This window comes from Hetaerina americana, unplaced genomic scaffold, assembly GCF_022747635.1.
Source record: "Hetaerina americana unplaced genomic scaffold, ioHetAmer1.1.p SCAF_8, whole genome shotgun sequence".
Classification (NCBI taxonomy): Eukaryota; Metazoa; Arthropoda; class Insecta; order Odonata; family Calopterygidae; genus Hetaerina; species Hetaerina americana.
The window spans coordinates 70,927,293-70,942,066 of NW_027287427.1; the positions used below are offsets into that span (position 1 = coordinate 70,927,293).

Consider the following 14,774-nt stretch of genomic DNA (forward strand, 5'->3'; position numbering starts at 1 on the left):
ATGAACAATTCATTCCAAAATATATTAGCACGTCGAGGTGAATGATATAAACTTGCATCTGGTGGCATTTTATATCAAGAGAGGAATTGAGAACTTCCCCGATACTTCTGTGGGACAGCAGCCATTCTTTATATATGTGCTCTCGAAGGCGAGTATTCTCTACTCAGTTTACTCAGGATTGGTGAGTGAATATTCGTCGAAATGAGCCTTCACCAAATTTAACATTATTACATGAATATTTTTCTAAATGAATATTCACCCTGTTAAACATTCACCAAAATGGACATTCACCACATTGGACAGTGTACATGTGCGCTGACACGGAGTGGAATTGTAAAGGCGCGTGTCGCATCTCATAGATGTCCCGTTTGGCATTAAACAGCGGCCGGGGAACAAGGGTTCCAACTTAATTCCTTGCTAACGTTTCCAAGTGAAAAATATAGCTTGCCAAGGAAATTTTGGGAAAACATATTAACATACCACTCTGACGAACATTCAATCGTGTATCTATGGTATAATTTTGATTAGCCCGAGCAGGTTCATTTTTAAAGATAATCTTTACGAAAAAAAGCTAAATACATATTTAAAATTATACAAAAGTTGATCACGGTACTCTAGGGGTAGAGCGTTTGACTACTGACCGGAGGGCCCGGGTTCGATTTCTGGGCAAGCCTCTTTGGGCACCTGCAGCTCCACCCAAGCTATGTGATTTTTCGGGTACCAGATCTTCCTCGGAAACCATACCTGTCAGAAATGTGAAATCATTACAAAAGGTACTTCTAAATCAAAAGAAACCGTTCCTCTCTCTATTGATGATGCTATTGGTGATCCGAAACCTTGGTGCCAACCAAAATATCCATAAATCCATAAAAATGCTGGGTACAACCACTTAATGAAGGACCTATTTCTTTTCGGCGGCACTCTTTCCATTAAATATTGCATGTTTAATTAAAAATATATTGAGCATAGCTGGTGGTCAGATTAACTATCATAAACACGAAAGGAAACTTTTACTGTTGATTTGTAGTAGTAGTAGTTTTGAGGGGAGGCAACCGACAGCTAAGGTCATTTGCGCCATAGGGGATGGACAGGAAAGGATGAAGGGTGGAGAGAAACCCGGCGTCGGCATTAGCCTACTGTTTACGAAAGGCGCCAAGGGGTCCGCAGTTTAACGTCCCATCCGACAGACGGCGTACTCCCTCAAAGTGCCCTCCACATAGCACCTCAAGAAGGGATCGAGATACCTCTGAAAAATATTCGACACCGCCGGGATTTGAACCCGCGCCCTCAGGGTGGGAAGCCAGTACGTTAGCCCCCGCACCATCTCGATCCCCCTGTTGATTTGTATAACGATGATCAAGAAACAAGAGCGTCTCGCTCGGAATCTAGAACTTTCTCATAGTTTAAAGTCTCAACGTCTATGCTTAGGTTTCACCTTATTATACCACTGCCAATAAAGGTTGTACTGCGGAACTTTAATTGCCGACCGCATTGCTACAAGTCCCCCTTACTCTCTGTAAATCTCTGCGGTTCGCGTTGAATAATAAATGTTTCCATTGCGTAACCCCTGAGGAGTCATAAAACATTCCGCGAAAGAACTCCATTTCGTTCAACATGTATGTGACACATATCCACGGCATGCCTACCAGTCCGCCAAGTCTATTTATTTTAGAATGGAAAGCGAGATGCTCCCTACTGTCAACTCTCAGTGTTGGAGACTACGTGAGAAGGATATTTGATCAGTGAGCATAATAATTTATTATGAACACTTCTATTTTTTACGTAATTAATGTGATTCAGTGCTGAACACGCAAGTTAGGAAAGTAATGAAAACATATTTTGTTAACTTCAACAAGGAACACTTTCTATAAGGCTTTTAAATCTTACCTCCGAGTGAGAATCGACATCGGAACGTACAATGAAAGAACACAAGTCTTAATTTATTATTCAATCTCACACAACCGATAAGTTTCTTATAGAAAATTCTAATTCAGAGCAATTGATTTTATTCTGAGCAATCCTGTCCGACAGAATCTTTTCGGATTTAAAAAAAAAATTATTTTAAAATTGTTTGCTGCTTGAGTAGATGAATTTTGATTTCAACGCAAAATTATGTTAATCAAAAGGAATTCGTGTTTAAGAGCAACGATTTCTTGCTTTATAAGCAATAAATCTACCTATTAATGCGTGAAATTTGATAAAAAAACTGTGGCACTTTTTTCAGAAAAATACCGAAGTCGCCTTACAGTGTCTAATCCCATTTTCATATTTTAGCAGACAAGTTCTCAAACCTTCCTCTAAATCTCTTCAACATAAACTTCAGTAACACATCCTTTTTGCGGGTATTTGACATCATGGAAAAAACTATTTCATATTTCCCAGCCACCTGATTTATCAGACTCATTTTATTCTGGTGGAATGAAATTCGGTATCATAATATTCACAAAAATATGTCCTTGAAATTATCATTTTCGAAGGCCAGTTTTTTTTTTGATTAGCACTTCTTTCCTTCAACTTCAACCTGACGGCGAGGAGGGTGTTCGGTCGATTGCACCGGCTGGATCGATAGTCCCTTCTTTTCCGGTCAGCATTCGGAAGGCGTAAAATTTTCCTAAAAATAAGGAAAACGCCCTTGAATTTAAATGCTCAACTTCAAACATTTTAGTTGCAGGGAGTCGCTGGAAGATTGCCTTGGAAATCAAACGGGGTTCCTGTGAATTCTAGCCAAACCCTTTAGCTTGCAAGTAAAAATTATTATCCCTAATAAATAACCTTTCTTCCCCTTCTACTCGGTGGAAGGTAATTAATTCAATTGAAGGCGCAGAGTGGTACTTGGGTGAGACGTGAATAAAGTATGTACGTCTTAACACGACATATTGAATTCATGTGGAAGAATATAAATCGGCGAATAATAATAAGTATGAGGGCGCAATGTTTCCATCAGGTCACCCGTAAATGAAGCAGAAAGAGTTATATGAAATAAGTCATGGATATCACCAATCTTCTTTAACTTGACTATTCAATAAGAATATCGATGTAACAATCAAAAATAAACTAAGTCATTTTCATGATGGGGGTATGCTTTGTTTATGCTTATTCACTTACATAAGATTTCCATACAATTTTCATTATAAAAAATCCAATTCTTATTCCCATAAAAAATACAATACATCAATATGATAAGTAGAAATAAAATTATGATTACTGCTATTAACGTGCTTTAATCAAAGTAATAACCTCACACCGCAAAAATGAATTAAAGATTTATATCTTCGTAGAATTTTAAAGATTTTATAAAGTGCAATTACCTTTCTAACATTAGAAATTACCGTAAGCCAATTAATATTTTCCTGGTAAAGGACGACTATTTTATTTTCCTCGTGAATTAACGGTGGCTGGACAAGGAGAGGAATTTTCTGATAAAATAGGCTTACATCCTGAGTTCCTAGACTCCAGAAAATTCAATTAATATGGATCACACCTAAAACACTTAAAAAAGTCAAGTACATCAGAATAACCTGCAGGATTTTATGTGCCGCTTTCTTGATGATTAGATTTAGATAACCCTACCCTGGATGTATACATGATTTAAAGAGCAGTGTAAAATTCTAAGCGTTTTTAATGTTCCTTGAAATGCTATGTTTTAGGGTTATCACTTTCCTAAGAAAAATCACAAAACTACATCCTAAAAATTATTTAACTTCATATCACTCGTATTTGGGTTCAACTGAAGATGCGACTTTTATACTCATGAAGCCACATACATTTTCGGCTTGGTCTAGAAATGACTCATGTTCTTTTCCCTTGTTTCTAAACTTCCCCACAACTTCCAGGAAACCGTTTGACTTCAGTTCAAATATAAGGGTTGACGATCGTGATCGATGAAACTGCTGGCATTAACACCAATATTCCATTACGATCAGGGATACGTAAAGTAATCCCATTGCAGTAATATGGCTGGTGGCTTGGGCGTAAGGAGTCGATTGAAGAGTAACATCGAGTGGTTTTAGACTATTTTTACCTCTCTACTGTCCCCGTTTCTCTTGTGCAACTTTATTCGATGAAAAATAGGGTTTTATCCTCGCTTTACTCCATCCTTCTCCTACGAAGTCAAGTTTCTATCAATCCTTCTGTAAATTTGATCCGATACAAGGGAGTAAAGAGAATAAAAATAGGCAATATTTTGGGAAAACATTGTCACAAAAATAATAGTTTCATGTGCATACAAAGCCGACGAATTTTGTTTTCATATCTTCATCTACATGTATACCTTCCCTCAAAGGTACCAGGCCGTATGGCTGGGGTTGATTATTCACCAGTCATTTAGGTCATGGGTGATTAACAAGGTTTGGTATCATTTTTTCGGGAATTTAGAATTACCGTGCGTGATCCCACCTTCATTACTTATCACGACCTATTTGAGAGATAAAGAAATTCCTTAAATTTACATGTGCGGCTGTTATTTTCCCTTAAATAATCGACGATAGTATAGCCTACCAACATAATGAGGAGCTAACATCTTTCCCCTTGTGTCGATGTTGAATTCCAACAAATCGTAAGAGCTCAACGCAGCTATTGATTGTGCCCGACACTGATATTAATGGCGAATGTTACTTTTCGGTTCATTGTGGGCATTAAATCTTCGCCGAGAGAGATGAAAGTTAAACGTGGCGTGACCAGAAACCACCCTTATCCCCTGAGGCCAACACGGCAGAAAAATGTACGGGGCTCTCTCTGAAATTGTCACATGCAAGAAATTTCTAATTACCCTCACGCAAAGGAGGATGATGCATGTACAAATCCGAAGGCCACTCCTTGAAACACAAGGAAGAAATTTTATACGAAGTTTATGCCATTAGGGAACAAATTATATTAGTTCTCGGTACAACCTTTGGTTTAGAGGTGACCGGTTTTGTCAACATCACTGACTTCACCAACACAACAGTAATGGAATGAAATTAAAAAGGTTTTTGTTTCATTTAGGTGGGAATGCTTTCTTTACTTACACAGTATTATCATTAAAAGCAATCTTTTTTCTTCAATAACATTCGCGCTTGAGCAAATAAGAGTCCTAATACAATATAAAGTTGCTCTTGTGCTTTCAGTTCTTCAAAAATGAGCATCATCATCGATGTTCTGCTAACCAGGTCGTAACTGATCCTCCACAGTTTCGTATTCCTTCTCTTCATTTGAACATGGAAATTCCCCTTTCACGATGGCCAAATCTAAATCTTCTTCTTCCCTCCACACAGATCAATCGAATGGTTAATCTAAAAATTAATATTAAATAAATATCTACAAAACTTCAGTAACTAAATAAATATCAAGCCAACAGAATCAACCCCAAACCTCCTTATCAAACTTTAGTTAGTGCTTCATATAACCGAGAAGTACCTATACATTATTTCATCCGAATATGAAAGGGTAATCACACAACAGACTTTTGCCTAATAAGTAATTGTTTCAAAGAATCAGGCTTCTTCCACATAAGGAAATGCAATTCAAATTTAAACCTAAAGTAAAGGTACGTTTAAAGCTTTGTGGATACATAATAGCAATGGAAAATGTACAAAATAATGTGATCATGGGGGTGTGTAAAAAATGTTTTTCTTTTATTTTTCGTTTGGATTTTCCCATGAAAAATGAATAATTACCGTAATCGTGTAATTAAGTAAAAAACAATAAGTTAACTATCCTTGTGGGAAGAAAATTTCTGGATGGAGGAATATGAGAAGTTGGCGTAACCAGACTCCTCTCAACGACACTTTTACGCCACTGGTTGTCGGAGGCGCCACTAAGGTTTCCCCCGGGATATAACCCCGTCATTACTTAACTCATCGATCAATAGCCAACGATGCCTCATCAATGTCATTATAGTTTTATGAAACTCGTATTGTTTCAATCGGGATTACATACAGTCGTGCCATTTTCTATTTAGGTACAGACTGGTGAGAAACTTCACCGATCGAGAGTATTTCCTTGCGTGATGATAGCTCGACGGTATCATTAGTATAGAAAGGTAAAGCGCCCATTAAATGCCCATAGGGGAAGAAAGAGATACTGGGACTAGTACAATCGCGAGACATTGGTATGTTTTGCGCGGTGATACCAAAATTGCTTACTTAGAGGAGTAAGTATATTCTTACGAAAAGATTACGACTATCACTCAACTATATACTTATTCGTGAAAAGCATTTGTTATTTATGAACTTGACAGATTTTCAAAGAAACTGTAGCAAACATCAACTAGTCAAATAAAAATACTTTATCACTCTGAACTAAATTGTCATTCTGCTTAGCGTTTATCATATCTTTTTACTCGTGTATCGATCACTTCGGCGTATCGAGTATGTGAAATTTTATCCAATCGTATAAACTTCAATTCGTCCAAATCTTTCATTAACCACTGCAGAAATCAAGGTTCCCTGACATCACTAAAGCAAGATTCATTTGGAAACGAAATTAAATATTTGCTGGAGTTGCCAACGATTGAATAACAACAATGGCTGCAGATCTCGTGACACTGATATCCTCGAAGAAATATTTTGATAGAGCTTAGGGCGATGTGTTGTACATTATGCCTTTTCTAAACTCTATCGACATAGTGGATATTGAATCCTCCATCGGATTGGTCACTTCCGATGGGGAAGGGTGCTTTTCCAGTATAGGGTTGTGTTTTGCGATTATTGATCCCGTGCGTTCGGCGGAACTTCCCCGGTGCGTCACGCCCTCCTCTCAAGGGCGGATAGGCCACGCGGCGGAAAATTCACAACCCCTCAAATTGTCCTCTCAGAACCCCGATAATCTAAAAAATAAGCACAAATCTCATATACACATACGTTCAATCAGGAAACCCCACCTAATGGCAGAAATATCCCAACGGATTAGGCAAAAGGAGAAGGGATGGAAACACAAAGAACAAACACAAGGCTGATGAGGAAGGCGGAAAGGTTCGGATTCCGAGCAGAGCATTTGCCCTTATATGCGTGCGTGTGTTTGTGTGTGTATATATAATAATTGCCTTGGTAAGCCACACAGCAATGAAGACGATTGTTTCACTCTTTACGGCAGTGCTGGAACTCCGCTAATGAAATTCCTTGGTTGGTTATAGTCATTTTCATGTCTTTTACTGTCCCAAAATGACGACCTTTGAGTTGACTTTTCAATCGAGGGGAAGAAAATAAAGACACTAGTTCTCGAATTGGAGGAATATGGGGGCTGAAGATCTACAGGGATGTTCTCACTTGCCAAACACTCATGAATTGTCAATATATTGTGGCAGACGCATTCTTATGCTGCAGTACCCAGTTGTTCTTGATGCTTGGTCTTAACAAGCATGATCCTTTCTAGAAGTCTTTCAAGAATTTCTCGAACCTGGGTCTCGAATGTTGCAATAGTTGCGGTGACGATGTTGTTCTATTTTCCGATTTTGTGTCAATCTCACCTCCTCCCTCTCCCTCCTTGTCTATCTCCGCTCCCCTCTAGCCTCTCCTCTTCCTTTCCTCTCCCCAACCATTCCTCTCACCCCTCCTCCGCCTCCCGTTCTCCCATTCCCCTGGCCCCCTTCCCTTTCTCTCGCACCCCTCACCTTCACTATTCCAGCAGTCATTACTTCTCTATCTTCCGATGAAGACGGAGTAGAATTCCGTTGAAATTATCAAGAAACAACGTGTGAGTGTTCCTTTTTTTGTTTCTCTATATTGTTTGTTACTATTTAATGTAATATATATATATATATATATATATATATATATATATATATATATATATATATATATATATTATAATTATATAGTAAGTAAATGCTCAAACGCATGCATATATATCCGGTACTATAATCAGAGGTGTAATATTTTATTCAATAATAATGGTAAGTCTAATAAAAACGCACAAAAAAACTGAATTCACTGAAAATTCTTTCAAAAGTGTGTAGCATACTTTTTTATGTAGCAATTATCTGAAAGCATAATTTGCAATGGGAATCAACCCATGGTCATGTACACGATTTTAAATGTACATTTATTTTGCAGGTTCATGCATTTCTTGGCAGTCTAATAAAATACGGATCTACTGGACCAACTGAAAGCAGCGGACAAAGGCTTGAGAGACTGATCTTTAGGAGTCGTAAGTAAACACAAACAATTATCCTCTCAATACATGACTGCAAATAATTTTTTATTGTGGTTAAATTATCTTCTCGGTCTAATGGAACTAGAAGATCAATCTACTGAAACGATTTATACGCCTTCTATAGTTTCATCGTTCATGCAGAATGTGTCAAAATGTTATGCCCCTTTGTCACTTCCAGTGATTTGTTATGTGGACCTCCCAGATATATCTGATTCCCTATTACGTTCTTCCTCTAGCTAGCAACTTTACATGTTGTTCCCTTAAATTTAAGACTCCGACTGTATATATTTGGACAACAAGGCTTACCCTTATTACATAAGGGTACTCCTAACCTTGTTGATAAAAATTTGACTTTCTCATGGGGGTATATCTACTCACGTGTTACAATTGAACCGAATTTTTGGGACCAACTGTGCATTATGAAAGATCTAGGATACGGCCTTTGTAGTAATTAAGCTGATTCAGATGTGTTTTCAACGAAACTGGTCTTTTTATAGCATAAATCTTTCTTTGACAAGTATAATACCAAAATTATTATATTTTTATTTTGTAACTCAACCAAAAATGACACGAATCTCCCTTGCATACGTGTATTTTTCAATAGCAAGAGGCAAGATTGTATTTTTTCCACAGCTGATCATAGTTATTTGTATGCATTCATTTCATTATTTTCAATTGAAAATGATAAAAAAATACGAAACCATTTGGAAAAAAATGTAATTAAATAGAAAACCAAGAATGATTTTATGTTTCGATCTTGCCGTTTCACTCTCGGAGGCATGGTACAGTAACAAATGATTAATTATTTATTTTGAAAACTGTAAATTTTAGTGGGATTCTGCATTATCGGGTTTCACCGCGTCGTTGTTTGATGCTGACAACAGTCTCAAACAACGACGCGGTGAAACCCGATAATGCAGAATCCTTCAAACCACCGCCGCGAAAACCTACGCAGTCATATGTAAATTTTAGTAATAACCCTACGGGGTTTAAGATTGTTTTCAATTGGGAAAATGTCGATGCAACATAAAAACTAATTCAAAATTCGAACTAAAATAAAAAACAATGAATAGATCTCAGTGTCGTCTCGTTGATTGTGCTGCCGCGATACGTGGTCTAAAGACGCACATACCACTACCAGTTAACCACCATTCTGATGGACAACCCGAATTCACCGCACATTTGACAAAGAAAACACCCACTACTTTGCAGGGGATCGGCGGAAAACTGTGGGTTGACTAATCCCACTTAGCAGGTCACAGAGACAACGCCCGTATCTCACCGCACTCCCTCAAATATGAGCACGCTCCTGTTCAGGGTCAACCGGAAAGATCGCGCCCCTGGCTCGGCGCGCGCCAGTGGCTCAGGGGAAAGACGAGATCATTCCCTTTAAGGGTACCCCCCCTTTACCACGCTTTAATAACGCGCGGCTGCCAAGGGGCTCGCTCCGAACGCAGACGCCGACGAACCCCAGAGAAGGGTGGATGATGTTTCACTCCGCGAACACCTCTCCCCCGGCAAACGCTCCCTCCTCCTGGAGTTCTATTCTCGTCAAGCAACCTGTCGACGACAGCCAGAAATTCTTGCAGAGCAAGCCCCGAAGCATACAAACACGTCCATGACATTCGGGATTCCTCGCCGGAGTTACACCAAACATTTAAAGAGTCTCCTGATTTAAACTCATTCCCTTGCTTCTCGAGTTGCTGCCATTTCGATTCCTAAATCCAATGAGTAGCTTCACCCGAAATGTTTTATTCAATCAAAGGTAATATCCCTTTTAAAGGTAGGTAGTCCCTGTAACCAATGCTAGTATTATGTACGATGGCTATCCAGAGAGTGAGTTACGTTTTGGAATAAAATAAGAACCTAGTGACAAGACAAAGTTTTATCTTATAAATTTCAAAGGTGCATTCTTAAACTAGTTTTCTACATAATTTCTATTCGATTGAGGCATTTATCACAGGCTTTTCAATTCCGTCTCTGAAGAAATATGACGCCTGCCGTCAGTTCATCTGTCATAAGACTAGGCCGACCACTACAGTCCTCGTCGTGAACAATGATGCGCCCATTTATAAACTGAAAATAAAAATTATTCCGTCTCCGTACACTTCACAAAGCCGCCTATGAATTTCAATTAGCTTGTGGTTTTTTCCAATGAAAACCACTCGCTAGATTTTCTATTGCAGCGCACATTTTAACAGTTCTAAGTGAGCGAAGTACCGCAGTCTGTAAGCTACCACAGCAGGATGCTAACTGAGTGTAGGGACGTTTAGACACCAAGATGGTGACTCTAGTCTTACCCGCCACCACGCTTGGTCGAACCTTACGAAGCCATCGTATTACATATCTCGTGAACAACATCTTGTTTTCCGTTTATTATTGCCTTTGAAACTTCTTTATACGTGTAAAGTCTACCTGCCTTCAATCTGTCCAAAAAGCATATTCTCTTTACTCTTTTTCCCCCCTTACATTACCTCCAAATATCTCATCCAGTCACCTTCTCCGTCTTCTACAGATTTCACCCAGTTACTTCGTAAATTCTAACAATTTATTTAAATTTCCCCGATAATTATTAATTTTTCTCTAACTTACCCATCCAATTCTTCTCCATAACCTGTCTAAAATACCGTTGATCTACGTTCACACTCTTGGCTCAAAGGCCAGGTTTCAGACCAATAAAACCCTATTTTACATACGTTTTTAGGAATATAAATATTTAAATCGTATGAATTATATTTAGTTCCATTACTAAAAATACCTTGTTCATGTTTACATAAAGTATTTAAATATGTAAGGATAAATTTAGTTTCAACCGGGAATGTTCGGGTACATGTTTCAAATGGATAGGGTTCGTGATTTTGATATGACGTTACTCTGATGAAACTAGTTACATTCTGATTTTAATTTTCTGCTACAACTAATTAAGCAATTCTTAATTATGTGAATCTGAATTTATATTTTATTATAATCCATTCAATTATATAAATCCCGACTGGGTTTTGATGGCTATTCTCTCATCAAGTGATGAGATTTTGTAGTAGTACGCAATAAAATAAGGGTTTTTAATAGAAAATAGGGAAAACACAGTGAAAAAAACAAGTTTGTAGATGATTGTTTTGCATTTCAATATGTAATCCTTTCTCGGGAAATGTTAATGTGAAGCAATTTAAATATATGACGCTTTTCCGTAATGGGTTCCTTTTGAAACCTTAATATTTTACAAGCGAATTTTAAAATCGCACAATCAAGCATTGATTTACGACAAAACTCAAAATGTCTAGCATGGCAATTATGCATAAAAATTCATTTCCAATGTGAAGGAAGGGACTTCGTCGTGACATCGAAAAAGGGGTTCATATTAAAACACGATGTCACATAACGAAGTGTATTCAACGCTGAAGCTTGTTTGATGCGATTTAAATGACACATCCCGGTAGTGAAACTGCAAAACGTGAATTCTGCCGCATTAGTTGCATAAATTATCTCGAATCGACTACCCCACATTTGTTTTTTTTTGCGTTTTCTTGCTCACAGTTATCAGGACTCAATTACTACTTTTTTGGCGCGTGAAAATGATTGCAGCCGAATGAATAATTACATTTTGACGACTGACTTAACATCAATACCTACTCGTATTTGAAATTAATATTGGCATTCTCGTAAAATACATCGAAATGCACCATCACATCCCAACAAACTATTTTCTGGCCAATTAACAAAATTTATGAAATCACTCTATTAAACCATAAACACGAGACCTAGGCACTCAGGCATTTCAATGAATTACCACATATGACGACATCATATGTTTCACTCATGGGTCTGTAAAATAAGTTCCGGTTCTTAAGTAATGATGATGAAATCAGGATACAAGCAGGAATTTTAATTGTTAACTCAAGAAATGCCATTTGAACATTTCCTTGTGAAAATACGCTTAATGAATAAATTATGAAATGATGACTAAATAAATTTTTGATTGATGAGCGAAGTTTGACACAATACCTGTATACGCGTGACGGTCGTAGATGTCCCCTTTTCACAAGGAATTTATCGACGAAAACTAGACAGAAATAAGAAGTGTTCTACAGAGTCGGGCGAAGACGCGTCAGTTTTCAATTTCTTGCCATAATATTTTTTGGGAAAGTTACTGCATCCATAATATTTGCGAAAATAAACATTTCTCTGCATGAATACATGAACAAGTAACAAACCATGTACAATAGTGACATCTCATACATTCGAAAGATGTTTTCATTTAAAACGATCGAGTTTTTTATTTCATCACTGAGGCGCGTATTTGAGAAATATTTTTCTCATTAAGTTTTATGGTATTTGTTTCCACATGTTTACAATGAAATGGAGTTCCATTCAATTACAAATGATAAGATATAGTAAAGAGCCTTCAAAACAGCTTCGAACTGTTTATCCACCCTTTGCAAGTTTTAACAGGCCATTTTCTTTTCGTGACTTATCATGTTTATCACCTCAACAATACCAAATATGTTTAGCAAGAAATAAAGGAAAAAATAGGTTTTTCTTATTTTCCTGGAATTGTAAGTGAAAAACTATTACTTACAGATACATGTTTTAGATTGTTTTACCTTGATTAATTAATTAATTGCACGAATTTAAATTCAAATAAAAGCATCAAGCTTAGACAGGCTTTCACAACACCTTTCTTACTCCATTTCTGAGTAGGAATTGACTAAATTAACATTGCAAGTATTTGAAAATATGGTCATGAGTTCCTTTCTAAAATTTGGTGACAGGTGGAAATACAGAATAGGGTAAGGCCAATGCAGAAGACCCAACGTAAAAACTATTCCATCCAGATTGAAGGTTAAGGAGGTGAAAACTTAAAAGGTGTATGGGAAATACAAGGCTTATTGATAGATTCAAGTAATCCTCAGAGCTAACTACGGTGATGAATGATACCGAAATCCTAAATAATGTTTTTGAAATGGTGGAATACTTCAGAATAAATGCGTCCTTAATTAAAAATAATGCTAGTCAAAGTTTGAAAACCAATACCAACGAAATATAAGCGTTTGCTTTTTACAGTAATGAGGATCTAAAAAAAAATTAAGTAGAAGCTTCAGTTGTATATTATTCATTTTTTTTACTTCTTGTTATTTTCTCATTTAATTGGTGAAATTATATTTTTGAGGTTATTAAATCAACAGACAAATATTTTATCAGAAACCTTTCAGGCAAAACTAGGTTTTGTCACGCATTTTTGTGGAAAATGCTCAAATCCTGCGTCCACAGGACAATATTTCTGATCCAAATGATGGATAAAGGATGAATTGCAGTCGCACGTCAACCTCGGAATCGTGGTGAAAGAAAACAAATATTGTTTCACAATTGATTTGATGCAGATTTTTGTGGACTTGATGAATGCTCTGTTCATGTACCAATACTATAAGTAAATGTTAGCGAAATTGATACTTTGCGACCACTAGATGAAATTCCTTAGTATTGCCTCTAGATAGAGGGATATTATACCTTTTAGTATAGTGAAACAGTTGAAGTATCAGAATTGCAAATGATTCCTAAATGCACGAAAAAGAAAACATTTTAAGGATTTTTTCGAGTTTAATTTTAAATAACACAGGAATAAATCACCATGGCCAAAACCATATAAGCTTCAATTAAACTTGAATAATTACCTAACGACAATTACAAGTATGCATCGGTAAGGAATGGGTGCGCATGATATTCACAAATTTAGGGTTGATTTGACTAGCATCGGCAGAGAAGGAATTGGTTGTAATTTAAATTTATTATCCCAAAAGTACATACACCGAAATAAAAAAATTGAGGTCAAATCAGCAAGCGTATTTGTCAATATGCTCATATGAAAATTATTCGTTTTGTTTGCTTGAAAATTTGTTTTGATTTTAATTCAGAGTCCCATCCCAAAAATGTGGCAAATTTCAAGCTATTAAATTGTTAAATGAAGGATTAACTCACGACCCACCATTTTTGATTAAACCAGAGAGCTCGAAATACCTTCTACCTGCCGTTCATGACGATAGTAAAACATCCACATGAACAATCAAATATAAATATTGTTAAACTTCGACGCCAGCATTGTTTTCATTTGATCCATTCTGTTTCAAAATTCCCTACAGATCTGAGAAATATAGTATGTTTAGATTTATGAAGCTCCTGGATCTACGACCACACTTTACATCCATGACTTTAACCAATGCTGATACTTCTGACAATGTTGGAAGTGACACTAAATTTTAAGCTCCCAGTTCTATTCACTACGCAGTGCAATTGGACACGCACTTTCCTCACAGACTTCTAGCAATGTTCACGAGCACTCCAATGGCGAGAGTGAAGACATACATATTAGCCTGCGTATGCAAGTCTCGCTATTATTCCCAACGATTTACTGAGTCATACGAATTGTTTATCACGTCGTATGGCTTCTGGCAACCTTCGCTCAAAGGAAATTTCCGCTGGCCGCGAAGCGGCTGTAAGATTTTACTCCACCGTTATGCACTAGAATAATTCGCTAATATAACCTTGACCCAAAGTTGCGTGTCCGTATTTCCCGGTGATAATCAATGAATACAAGTCTTGAGCTAAAACCTGAACGTGACGTGACAAAATGATTGCAAGTATTGTTTTGC

General features: G+C 37.2%; 1 protein-coding gene across 1 annotated transcript in view; it reads left to right on the top strand.

Annotated features, from left to right (window-relative positions):
* Positions 1 to 14,774, top strand: part of LOC139697590 (protein THEM6) — a 126,561-nt gene that overhangs the window by 35,801 nt on the left and 75,986 nt on the right. Inside the window, exon 2 of the mRNA XM_071596362.1 lies at positions 8,031 to 8,124. The gene's annotated coding sequence lies outside the window, so the exon portion shown is untranslated. The remainder of the gene's footprint in view (positions 1 to 8,030; positions 8,125 to 14,774) is intronic.